Here is a 13373-nt window from a genome sequence, read left to right on the forward strand (position 1 = left end):
CCGAAAAACTCTTGTGGGGGCCCCCGCGGGACCCGGGGCCTGGGGCAAATTGCCCCACTTGTCCCCCTCCTCTGGGTGGCCCTGAGATTGTTGAATAGTCCCTTTAGAGGCAAAAAAAAAAAATAGACTGCAGAAAGTTCTAAAAATTATGCTTTAGGGAAAATATAGTATGGGAAACAAGCTTGCACAGGGAAGGGGAAAGGACTGAATGACCTAATAGATCTTTTTCTTTGCTAATTTATGATTCCTTGCCTGTTGTAACTTTTAGATGGATATGATGCTATTTCTTGTTCACCAGATAGTTTAAAACAAGTGTTATTAAAATACTTATCTTCTACTTTATTATGATAAAAATTTATATTGAAAATACTACGGTAATAGAAATTTTAAATTAAAACCACTTTTAATAGTAACATGACTTTTTTAAAATGTCATGCTCTCAAAGGTAAAAGGAGAGAGTTAGGCTGTTGTTTTTGTTATAGATTTGCTTAGCACTGACGATATTAAATAATACTTTGTAAAAATAAATGTGCTCACCTATGAATGTCTCAGATTATTAAAATAGAATATTTTAAAACTTTATTTTACTTTTTTCTATTTATACTGTTTAATGTTTTCATCTCCCTAAAGATACCATCTGACATGGTGGTTCTCATTCTTGAGAACCACCTAGGGCAAGACAGGTGGAAATCCCTGAGCTCTTCACATTTTTTTGGTCTTCTAAGCAATAGTGGCAGGACAGAGCACATACCAGTTTAGGTTGTGCCCAGCCTCTGAGCTTACGTGATTGTTGCATCATGTTTCTTTTCAGGGATCAAATTTTTAAGAAATAGGAGCCTATAGTTAGGCTCTTAATTCCATATATAGGTCCTGAACAGATATCCTGATTTTCAAAAGTGCTAAGCGCCCAATAACTCCTATTAACTCCAGTAGAGCAAGAGGACTTTTCTGATGTCACCTATTTCCACCATAGAGACACATCATGATAGTAACTCCACAGGCGAGTATCTGACATTTCCCCTGTGTTTTTTAGAAATTAAGCTAAGACACTGGGTTTTGACTTAGTGTACTGGTCTAGGAATCTACAAATGTCACCTTTGCAGGGCTGGCCCACAACATTTTGGCACCTGAGGCGAGGAGCTCAAATGATGCCCCCACGACCCCTCGCTTGGGCCAAAACTTCGAAAGGTCTCAATTCTGCCTTCTTCCTGTTCTACTTCTCTCATGGTACTGCTCTGCTACCTACTCAATAAAGGAGAACTAACGATTTCAAATGCCTTGTTCAGAAATTTTAAGTAACACAACTTTCAAACGCCTGAACAACAAATGTAACTTTTCTTGTCTGCATAGTAAACACTGGACATTTTTATCTGTTTGAATAATCAAAGTGGTGCTTTCCGTGCCTTCTTGGGTGCAAAGATTTGAAGTGCTTCCTGAAGGTCCACAGTTTGGGCCAGCTCATGCTCTATTGAGATGGTTGCAAAGCCGACCAGCCTCTCCTGTGTCATTGTGAAGCATAGATGTGTTTTTATTAACTTCAGCTTGGAGAAGCTGCGTTCTCCACTTGCAACTCTTCCAGGAAGTGTTAGAAGTATGCGCAGAGCAACAAAAGCATTTGGAAAGAGGGTGGTCATCTGATTTGTGCACATATATTCTAGAACAGCCTTTGGAGTTGATCCTGCTGAAATATATCCTGAAAGGGCTTTCAGTTCAGTAACCTAAATCACTTGCATCAATATCGTGCATGTCGTCATGTGTCAACACTGTCTCTAGTGCCTTGCATTGCTGTTGTAGGTCTTCTTCAGGTATAGTGAGGAGTTTTGGAATATGATATGTTGGGATTTTGTGGTTCCCAATGACTCAGATGCTGGGCAGAATCAAGGGTCTTCGATTCAATTCAATTCAATTCGATTCAGTTCAACAGGGTGTCTGTTACAGCTATCCCCCTATTCCATTTTGTTTCTTACAGCTGTCCCCATACTCCATTTTGTTTTTGTTCTCCTCCTGTGGCTGCCCTTCCCTGGCTGTTAAGTTGTTTACCAGGGCCACTGCCCTTCTCAAAGGGAGGGCCCCTTAAGTTGTTTACCAAGAGCCATTGCCCTTCTCAAAGGGATGGCCACTTGTGCTGCGTGCTAAGTGGGACCACTGCCCTGTTCAAAGGGTTAGTCCTGTTATCATCTTGTTGAACCTGGGCTTGGTGTAGGGCAGGCAATGTCCAGAGCTGCAAGACCTATTGAGTTTTTAAGATTCTGGGCATGAGTCATAGGCCTCATGTGCTTTTGAGTCACCTATTGCACAGGACTCTGCCCAGGCATGTCTCTGTGCTCACCTGCAGTTTTTCCCTGTGCCTTCTCCCCTGTGACAGAGGGAGCCCATCAGGATCACTGGCGGGAAACTGCCTAAGTTTACCTTTAAAAACAGACATTTTTGAAACAAACATCAGAAAGGTTCCTGCATTGCTGCCTGGTCTGATCAGCCAGGGGTTTGGGGGGGAGGGTCCTTTCTCCGCTCTCGTTTTATTTTGAGCGTACCCCCAGTTTTTAACCCCCCCCCCACGAAGAACGAATTGCTGCCTGAGAGATCTCCTGATTATCAAGACCGTACCGAGCCCTCCATGCTTCTTCTGATGTTGCTGCTGCTTCTGCCTTTGCTGCTGCCTTGGGGACTGGTAAGAATCCCTCTGTGAAACTTTCCATACTTTTATTTCATTACTTTAGCTGCTGGCTCTGTTTCTCTAGCATACAGACTCAAGCTAAATCTTGGTCTGTGTCTTAAAACCTCCCTTAAACTGCACGTCGCTTTGCTGCTAAAAATAAGCTTGTGCCGCTGCTAAGCTCTGCTCCTTGCTTTCAGCTGTATCCACTGCTGCAGCCACCATCCCTTGGCTTCCTTGGGGGCTGCCTTGGGAGCTGTATCCTGGGCACATACCACTCTGCCCTCTGTGACTTCCCCATAGCATAAGGTGCACCGTAGGTTTTGCTTTTTGGTTTAATAAGTCATAGTTTGCTAAGATTGTAGAGCTTGTAAGTTTCGCCTGCCTTGTTATAGTTTGCTGTTTTGTTGCTCTGCATAGTTGCTTATTATAGTTTGCTTAGAATTGTGATATTTGTTGTTTTGCCTAGTTGTTGATTAAGATAGATTTAAAAAAACTATTGCCTGGTTGTATTCTATACCTGTTTTATTACTTTGTATAAGCTGCTTGTAATTTATATAAGTTTAATTAAGTTAGAGGATAGATAAGGCTTTTACTGCTTGAATTTGTCTTCCCGCTGTCCCAGTCTCTCCCTGAACTTTCCCGTGTCTGTTTTCCCCGGCTCCAATCTCCCCCTCTGTGTACTTCTCCGTGTCTCCCTGTGGTAACCCCTTGCTGCTCCCCGCACCCCGTGTAACTTCCCGAACCCTTTGCTGCTTCTTCCCCTATTTTTTTTTTGGGTGTCCCTCTAGCCCTTCTTTACACCTCTCTGCTGCCTCTCCCTGTATCCCGTGTGTTCGTGCCCCCGCTCCTCCGCTGCCCCTCCCCTACCGAAGATCACCATCACACTGCTCCGTTTGTCTTCACCCCGCTGCTCCACAACTTCCCTGAAGTGCTCTCTGCTGCTGCAACCTGCTTCTTCCCTCAGCCGTCTCCCCCATTCTCCACGTGCCTTCCCATCGCTTACATGTTCAGCGCCCTCCCCTCTAGCTGCTCCCAGACTCCCCTTAAGTGCGCTCCAGCTGCTCTTGTCTCCCGTACCTCCAGCCCGCAGGCTCCTGAAGACTGCTCTGGGCTTCACCCCATAGGGCTTCAGAGTCTCTCGCAGCTTGCAGATGCACTCTCCTCTCGTTAGTTACCACTAATCACTCACTCCCCTCCCCCCTCCCGCTTCTTTTGACCCAGCTTTTAGGTACACTCTTGCTATCACAGCCTCACAAATTAAGTGAGTAATTTTCTACATTGCATAATTTTACTTATCACCCATATTGTATTATTGCACTGTGACTCACATTTTACTTGTGGTTATAACACCCCATTAGTTGCCTCCATTTTTCTAATATACTTTGTATACCATTTGTACATAGAAGCTACCATTTTATTTTGCATTCCACACTGTATCTAGAGTTGTTCCTATATAAAGTTGAGTTGCTTATTGACTGTACTGTATCCCATTGTGCTGAACCCCACTTACTGTACCTCACTGTTAAAACTCCCTACACTGTTCAGTAAGAACCCCCCCCATCATTGTCTATTGTAAACACCTTATACACCCCATCCCTTCGCATTTCATTGTTAAATTCCCACCACTTCCTTTTTCCTTTAATAAAGAAATTAATTGGCACCTCACCTGTGTGGTAATTGCTCCCCAAGATCCCATATACCTGCAGGCAGGGACACAAAGCTTTACTCAATGTGCGCAACGGGAGAGCCCCTGGTACAAAAATCAGGCAGAGTCCCTGCAGCAAGGAGCTTCTCCCATTGCTATTTTATAGCACATGGCACTTACATAACAAATTACATAACACAAGCCTCTAACCAATCATATTTAACCTTTCTGTATATGGATTTGTTCATCACTTGCTTATACTTCTCCACTCCACGTGTTGAGCTCACCCCCCTCCCCTTGGCCTTTTCTAGAATGTTCCTGGGGTGATGAGCCCATAGTATGCTTCTTTGTGCATAAGTACCTTGTAAATCACATTTTATCCAAAATGAACACAAGCATACCCTTCAGCTACAACATCCCAAATACACTGCTGTATACCTTGAGGTGCATGAAACGTTCTTCAACTGACTATTACACTATCTAGCACCTGATTAAAGAATTCAACTTTGAATTGTTGTTTGAGGTCTCTTATGGGATTATCCCATACCTCATAATCAAAATGTCGTCTTCTTCGGTGACTCTTGTATTCTTGAATGGGTGGGAAAATAGCTTCAGTGTGAAGTTCCTCTGCCAGCTTCTGTGCACTCTTCAGAACCTTTTGAAATCCCTCATCTGACCAGTAAGACTGTAGATATGACTTTGCTTTGTCCAGTTGTTCTAGATATATCGAGGTCAACACCTTGGAGTCTCTTGCTTACAACATATTTATTTCAAACAGTATGTCATGCCACAACACTAAGCCACACAGAAATGTGAAGTTATGTATGTTTCTGGTGATTCCATTTCCCTCTGCCACTGTTCTCCCATGAACAGTTCCTGTCATGGCATTATCCTCCATAATGGCAACTATGGCATCATCTATCTTCCCAATTTGGTGTTTGATAGGCTTTATCGCCTCCACTCGACTTTCCCATCGTGTGGCACTCAGTGGTTTCAGTGTCAGAGAGGATGTTCCCAGATGCTGCTTCAAAATTTGCCATCAATGAGATGATACAGAGAAAAATACATAGATGCTTTGAATTACATTAAAAAATTTCAGCAGCCTCACTAGAAGCTGATGCTGTATCACTGACCACCAAGTTTAATGAGTGAGAACTGCAGGGGACAAAAAAAGCTCAAGGGTTTAACTCTCGGACCTGTGTCTGCACTCCTCATTCTTTCCTTTCATGTTGGCACCATTATCATAGCCCTGATCTCTCATGTCAGCTATTGCAATTCCCGTATCTTCCAGCTTTTTAAGAAGCACATTTGTCATACCAGCTTCTGTAGTATCATCAATGTTAATGAATTCCAGAAAATGCTCTCTGCCAGTCACCATTGCAGGGACATTTTCACTAGGTTCTGTTCTTGTTACAAAACACACCATTAAAGTCATTTGTATATGTGGTTTTGTGTTGAAAAATATTTACTTGGTGCATCAATGAAGTCTAGTTTCAGCTCAGCAGTTTGATTTTCTTCTTTCTAGCTATTTCAGGTAATTTTATCTTCTGCTGAACTGTTGTAGGGGGCCCCTTTTTCTCTATTTAAATGTGTAAGACTCGGTAGCAATAACTATAGGAAATCTGACTACAGTATAAGTTATGAACATAAGAGCGAAAAGAAAATTGGAAAATGTAATGTTACTATGAGGCATAACATAGCTATGGCATAGAGCTCAACAAATGCACAAGGGCAGTATCATTATGTGCAAGTGGAAAAAAGAAGTAATATATACAAAATGCATCTAAACATTCTGAAGGAAATTGCAGCTTTGGTTTGTAAAACCACACAGAAACACTGAGAATGGTTTATCAGAACATACTCATTGTGTGAAAAATGTGTGGTGTGAACACTGACAAAAATAGAAGCCCATTATACCAAGGTCACAGATTTCCTGTATTTGTAATGCAGAGTTAGTCACAGTATAGCACATAGAGCTCTATAGTGGTGGTCTAATGAGACTACAGATCCCATTGTATTCCATCTTGATCAGGATATGCTGCTCTACAGCATGATCCGGAGTTTGCACATTGGGACCTGTTGTTTCTAGTATCTGTTTGATATAAAAGATAAAGATGGCGGCAATCCATTCATAACATGCAAATTAAAGATAGGTTTCGAATGAAGCCTTTTGTGGATAAAGTCTGGACACTGCTGTAATAAAATGCCCTGCAGCTCAATTTTTTTCCTTTAATCCAGGTTTGTAATGTAATTGTGCCTTTCTTTATATTTGCTTATATCTGTAACTGTCTCCCTTTTGCCAACTTACTGTATTATTCGTAGTATTAAATTACACAATTTAAAAGCCCCTTCTTTCAGAGTCAGCTATAATCAAATACAATTGGCACCTTTGCCTAAAAGCATCAAGATTTTTATGTCCGTATGATGATGATTGCAAACAGATATTGGAAGTATGCTGATCTCCTCACTTTCACACTTTTTTGAGGGGGGAAATGGTTAATTCAAGTTCGCAAGATTATTAGTGAGTCAATTAGTGATCCTGGAGGAGAGAAGGATTTTTTTAGTACAAAAATAATCTTGCAAGCCAATCAATTCCCCTCCCCCAAGCCTTTCCAGTTGGCCTAAAGAAAAAATTGATTTGTGGCTAGAAGAAAATTCAACATTACAGCATTATTTAAAACTCCAGACTCTTTTTGTACCGTGTCAGCATTTCTGTCTGTAATTTAATTAAATACAATTTTTAAAGTTTTTGGATTTAGCCACAAAATTCTTGGATCTTTGCTGAGTAGAGAAGGAAGGGAAAGATTACACAGCAGAGTATCGCACCTTCAGTGACAGTTCCATGGAGTAATAAACTTGGTCTATTTATATATTTTCCTTTAAAATGTTCATGGAAATGTAATGCTTGAGAAATGTGCCAAATTTGCAGTCTCCAGGACTTAAGTACTTTCTTTATCCATACAACAGTTACAGTACAGGCTGAAGGATTGCAAACTTCCTCTCTTACCCTTCCTGGAAGGACTATGTCTATGATTGAGAGGGAATTTGGGCCTTCACACTGATCATGGCTTCTCTGTTGAGACTGCCAACAAAGCTGAGAGAGAGAGACGAGGTAGGTGAAGTAATATTTTTTATTGGGCCAACTTGAAAGTTGCTCCAATAAAAGATTTTACCTCACCTACCTTGACTTTCTTATATCCTGGAACAAGCATGGCTACAACACTGCAAACAACAAAGCTAAGATGGGCTGTGGTTTTGGGTCTGTAATTATGTATCAGGATCACAGAACTGAAACTGAAAACCATCAAGGTATTTCAGATAGTCCATTTAACAGCCATCAGATTAGCAGCTATTAACTATTTGAGCAGAGTTACATTTTAAATGCTCATGATTTTTAAGTTATCAAGCATGATGTGATTTTCTCAATCATTGGAATCTGCTGTTTAGTCAGATTTGAAACTGCTGGATTTTTCCATGTTTTCCAAGTCTCAGAAATGGGCAAGAAGTTCCTCCCCATTCTCCTCCTGTCCAGTCTGCCTGCCTTTGCTCTCTGCAGGTGAACTCAGTGAACTTTATTGACATTGCCCCCCTATCTCCTGTGGCCATTCTCAGAGGCAGAGATTTCCTCACTAGCTCCTTGAGGGCTCTTTTCCTCTGGATTTTTTTCCATGTCTGCCTCTGTTGCAGGTTGATCTCCATCTGGCAGGGAGAGGGTGTTTGGGGAACACTTTGAGGAAACCCATATGAGTCAAAAGGCTCCTTTTCTTGCATCCATCACCTTTCCTCCCCCAAGCACTTTCCGCAGTTTTGTTTGGGGGGCTTATAATCAATAGATACCTGAATTAATTTTCCCCCAGCATAGTTCCTGCGCTGTCTCAGTTCCTTCTTCAGTAGCATGTCTCAGGTCAGTCAGCAGCGAACAAATATGTGCCATGTAGGACCCCCGGCAAGCTGCCACAGTGGCCAGTTTTTCAGCGAGAGCCTTAGTTCCCAGTACCTTTTCTCTGCCTTATTCTCCCAGCCAGTCAACATCAGCTGAGAGGTCTCTCTGGCTTTACTAGAGCATCAATGAACTTAACTCTCTTCAGTGTGCCCTTCAGTACATCTCCCTATAAATCCACAGGAAGTATTGGAATTGAAGTTAAGCAGTCTTGATATCTATGGAATATATAAAGAGCTGGTGGCAGAGGTGGTACTGTATCTTAGATCAGAAGAGCTGAAGTCCCCATTTTGAAATTAGGTTTGCATTCAGCTAAGTTTAGGATGTACAGGTCCAGAACTGCACGAACACTCCTGGATATTTTTTTTTCATCAGAGAAACTAGAGTCAATAACGCTGAGAATTTAAGAAAATCACTTCAGTGTAAGTGAATTAGTTTTGAGTTTGGTGCGTCATGAATTGAGTAGAATTGCTGTTCTCTGAATCTTTCTTATGCTTTTACATTAGAGGTAGAAGTCACTTTAATTAAGTTGCCTTAATTTTAATCAGGCATTTATTTCAATAAATGAATCAGCAAGGATACAGAAGGGGACTCTGAATCTCATCATTCAGCTATGGTCTTTCTTTCATTGTTGCTAGGGAAAAACAAATACATATTTGTACAGCAAACTAATTTTATTTTGCTTATAGGTTAGATGGAAATGCAGATAGAAATTTTAAAAAATACATTTACTGTAGTTAGCTTATATCATGCTAAGCATATTTGGCAAAGAGAAGAGGCAAAGAGAAGAGGCAAAGTTTGAAAGTTCTTCTGTATTAAATGAATCGTGGCTTCCCAATTTCGTTGGATAGAATGTGAACTAAAATTTCAGTGGCATAGAGTTTAAGGCCAGACAGGACCATCTAATCTAACCTCCTGTATATCACAGGCTACTAAACAACACCAGCACACACACACACACTAAACTCAGCAACCGAAATTAGAACAAAGTATTACAGCCCTCTGGAGACTATTGTGTGCCACAGGCAAAGCAGGAGAGACTGAGATGTACCAATGCCCGAGGACCCTTCACTGCAGGCATTGATTTCATGAGCTGTATCCAGATGATCCTAGCAAGTGATCTGTGCCCCATGTTGTGCAAAGGAAGGTGGAAAAACCCAAGATACCTGCCAATCTGACATGGGGGGAAATTCCTTCTGGATCGCCAATATGGCGATCATGATCAGTTAGGTTCCAAGTACATGAGCAAGAAGCACCAGCCAAGCATCTGAGACAGAGAATACTCAGTGCCACCTCAGAGCACCAGTCCAGTGTCCCAGGGCACAGTGGCCATCTCTAAAGCTTCAGAGAAAGAAGACCAAAAAAAAAATTCTGAACGCCTCAGGGGTTCCCTTCCTGAACCCTACAGTTGATGGGCTGAAGCCCTGAAGAATGAGATTTTAGGAACATAATACATGAACCAGAAGGAAGCTCCAGGGCCAGCCCAGCCCTCTACCACGGTAGACAAATCCATCATACAATACCTTATAAATTTATCAAGCTCTGTTTTAAGATAAAGTAAATTGTTTCCATCCCATCCGTGATCACAATCAGTTGTTCTTGAGCCAACATAGTTGTTTAGTTTAAATAGTTCTTCTCCCTCCATGGTATTTATCCTTCTCCCTCCCCTATATGTATTTACAGAGAGCAATCAAATCTCCTCTCAGCCTTTGTTTTGCTAGGTTAAACAAACAAGTTGTTTTAATCTCCGCTCATAATCAGACTCTCCATTCCCCTGATCATCCTGCACCTGAATTCCTCTTTGCTGAACATGGATAACCAGAACTGTATGCAATATTCCAAATTAGGTCTTATCAGTGCCTTGTACTGTGGTACTAGCATTTCCCTATCTCTACTGGAAATATCTTGCCTTCTACATCCAAGGATTGCATTTCCTTTTTCACAGTCTTATCACATTGATGGCTCATAGTCATCTTGTCATCAACTAACACACCTAGGTCTCTTCTCTCCTCTTTCATTTTCAACTGATGCCCCCACAGCTTTGAGCAGAATTTTTTTCATTTTTGCTTTTTATAGACACATTGCAGTTTATTCATTTCCAGTTTTTGTGACAGTACTGTAATACACTTAGTTTTATGTTCACCTGCCTTTATATCACTCTATACATATTTGATAAAATCAAACACTATTAAAAAAAAAAAATAGGAAAGCAGCTTAAACTTTAGGACACTGGCATTTTCAAAACACTCGAACGATTAGGGAAGTGCATGGCTAGGTAATCTTTTAGAAATTGTGTAAAAGTTACTTTCTTGTGGGATTGCTTTCCATATTTTAACGTTTGGGTCTATTTCTCTTTCCCTGTATGTAGAATTGTCTAGAATTAAGTCATGCAAAGTTCAAGGCTGTGAACTCTTGAATTCTAAAAATGCCACTCAGTACAACTAGCTTCTCCCCTCCCCTTCCTCCTCACATTTAGGTCCATCACAATCTATTCTCTTTGCTTTGGCTATATCTTTCAATCCCCTTTCTCTCCAAAGAATAGCTAGTTATTTCTTTCTTGTTTCAGTGTATCTTTATGGAATTTATTCTCAATATTCACTGCCTTAGTATACGTGCGTGAATTCTAATTTTTCTAATATTGTGAGACCTTTACTTGTTAACTGCAGGTGGTACTTGAACAGTTCCTTTGGCTCAGCTTCATCCAGTCTCCTGCTTCCACAGACCCTTGATTGAGCATACAGTCTTGTTACTGAGAAGCTTCACATAATGACTTCAGCTTCCCTCAGCAGATATTTTTGATGCCTGTCATCCTTGCTTCATGTTGAGCCCTCTCTAGTAATAGAGACAAAACCTTAACTGTAGCTTCAGGAATAACACAAATCACCACCCCTGCCCCTCTTTCCAGATTTTATTTTTACAAAAGAGTAGAGTCATCTATTTTAGTAGCAGATTGCCTGGCAAAGAAAAGGAACTGAATAAAATGAACTTAAACTCCTTCTTCCAAGGGACATTGGGAGCCCTCCAATGTGAGTGATGCATTGAGCACTAGAGTCTCTCAAAAGCCTATCACTAGAAATAATTTTTTTTAAAAGATTAACTTCAATAATTTTACAAGAAAAACATACAGTACAATATTCAGGACACTTCAGAACAGTAAAATTTATATTCAGTGAGGCTTGCTATTTCCTCTTTAACAGTCTACAGGCAAATTCCATTCACATTTTTTAAATGGAGCATGTAATGACAAAGAATATATGAATATGTTCCAAGAATTTAATTTTTCCATCCTACCTAAGATTACTTTGTTACAATTCTTCTTCATGGTCACCATTTTACGTACCTGAAAATATGGCCCAGGAAGAAGCATCATATAACTATCAAAATAAAAGGAAAATAAATAAGTTTTTGACCCTGTGCTACCAAAGCTTCATGTTTGGGTTCCTAAATGTGAGAGATTTCTTCATCAATTATGTAGGTCCAAAGCTACCCCTCTGGTTACAACCCTGATATCAGCATGCTCTCTGGCCTCTGTTCATAGGATATGATGGCTACGTAAACACAAACAACACAGTCGTCAGCTATAACGCACGCAGGCAGAAGTAGAGGTAGAACTAAGGGACTTCTGATAACAGCGATCGAAATGCCAGGCTACATAGGTTAGTTGTGTGCACATTTAGATTTTATCTGGTCATACCATTAAAATATTAATATAAATAAAATATCCATAATCTCTATTGGCCCTCTGCCGAGCCATTATTAGTTGAAAGATCTCTGTAGTCAAGTAGAAGTGAGTATTGACGAGGAGTTCAAAGGAGGATGGGGGGTGGTTTTACGGGTTAGTTTAGGGAGAGTGGTTCCATGGGGTAGAGGTTACATGGGAGAAAGAAGAAAGGCAGCTGTGGGAGAAGTGAACAAATAAGCAATCAAAGCCAGCATAGAGTCAGGATGCAAGAGCCAGGCTTGTTCATGGGAGGAGGAGAACTGGGAGCACAGTTAGGTCTTGTTAGCAACAGCCCTGCTGGTAGTTTAGTGTACGGGTTCCCCAGGGTTCTGAGCTATCAGCAGGCAGAGGTGCTAGCCTGGCAATTCCCTGAAAATAGTGACTTTAATCAATTAAACTGATAAGCTTTCAAGCAACACAATCTCTTTACCATACTACAGAAAACAGAAAATGCATGAGTTGTACAATGGGCAACAAATGTTGAAATGTAGGAACACTTGCAGTGCCTAGTTACTATGTTATTCCTCATTTAAACTATACAGAATGCCAGAAATACTGTGAGCGAAGTAAATATTATGGTGTGGTACATAACAAGATTTTAACTATTACTTATTATAGATATGTGAGCAGGTTGAAACCTTGTTATTAAATATAGGGACACAATAGATCTAAGACCTACTTTCCAAAAAACATAGGTGCAGTTGAGAGACAGCTTTTTTTTAATTAATTAGTTTAAATGGAAAGAGGTTCTATTAGCTTCGCTCTTTATTTTAATTTTGCAAAGAAAGGCCATAAATTGACACCCTAAAAAGATAATGCATTCTCCAAGAATAAAAATGTCTAAAATTTAAAAATATATAATTTTATAGATGTGTGATTTATCAATACGTCCATGAAATATTTTTTCATAGACTTTATAGCAAAGAGAAGTTAATCTGCAATGCTAGTTCAAAACATCAATGAAATTATAAATGGCAGGTAAATATTAAAATTGTATTTAACTCCTCACCCAGTCCTTTTGAAAACATGGCCAGTTATTAAAATAATAGATTTAATTTGATATACTCATCCAGTGTTGCAACTTGCAACCTTACTAATCTTCCACATGCGGTACCTCTAGGTCTCAGTAACTCCATTTGAAGGAGTTTGCTTATGTCTATAGACCTGTATAAGTATTGTTCACCAGGCAAACAATTAACATATAAGCTGAACTGTCAGTCTCTACGTCTTTTGGTGAGAAAAGCAAGGTGGATGGGGTAGTATCTTTTATTGGACCAACGTCTCTTGGTGAGAGAAGAGACACTTTCAGCCTTACAGAACAATTGTTCAGATCTGGTAAGGCAGGCAGTTACCAAATAAAAACTGTATTTTCCAGTCTCTCGCTTGTAAAATTCAGGCATGCTGTAAGCTC

General features: G+C 40.4%; 1 protein-coding gene across 3 annotated transcripts in view; it reads left to right on the top strand.

Annotated features, from left to right (window-relative positions):
* ANO10 (anoctamin 10) overlaps positions 1 to 13373 on the top strand; it is a 270756-nt gene that overhangs the window by 256160 nt on the left and 1223 nt on the right. The window lies entirely within an intron of this gene.

The sequence above is a fragment of the Gopherus evgoodei genome, chromosome 2 (assembly GCF_007399415.2).
Source record: "Gopherus evgoodei ecotype Sinaloan lineage chromosome 2, rGopEvg1_v1.p, whole genome shotgun sequence".
NCBI classification, from domain to species: domain Eukaryota; kingdom Metazoa; phylum Chordata; order Testudines; family Testudinidae; genus Gopherus; species Gopherus evgoodei.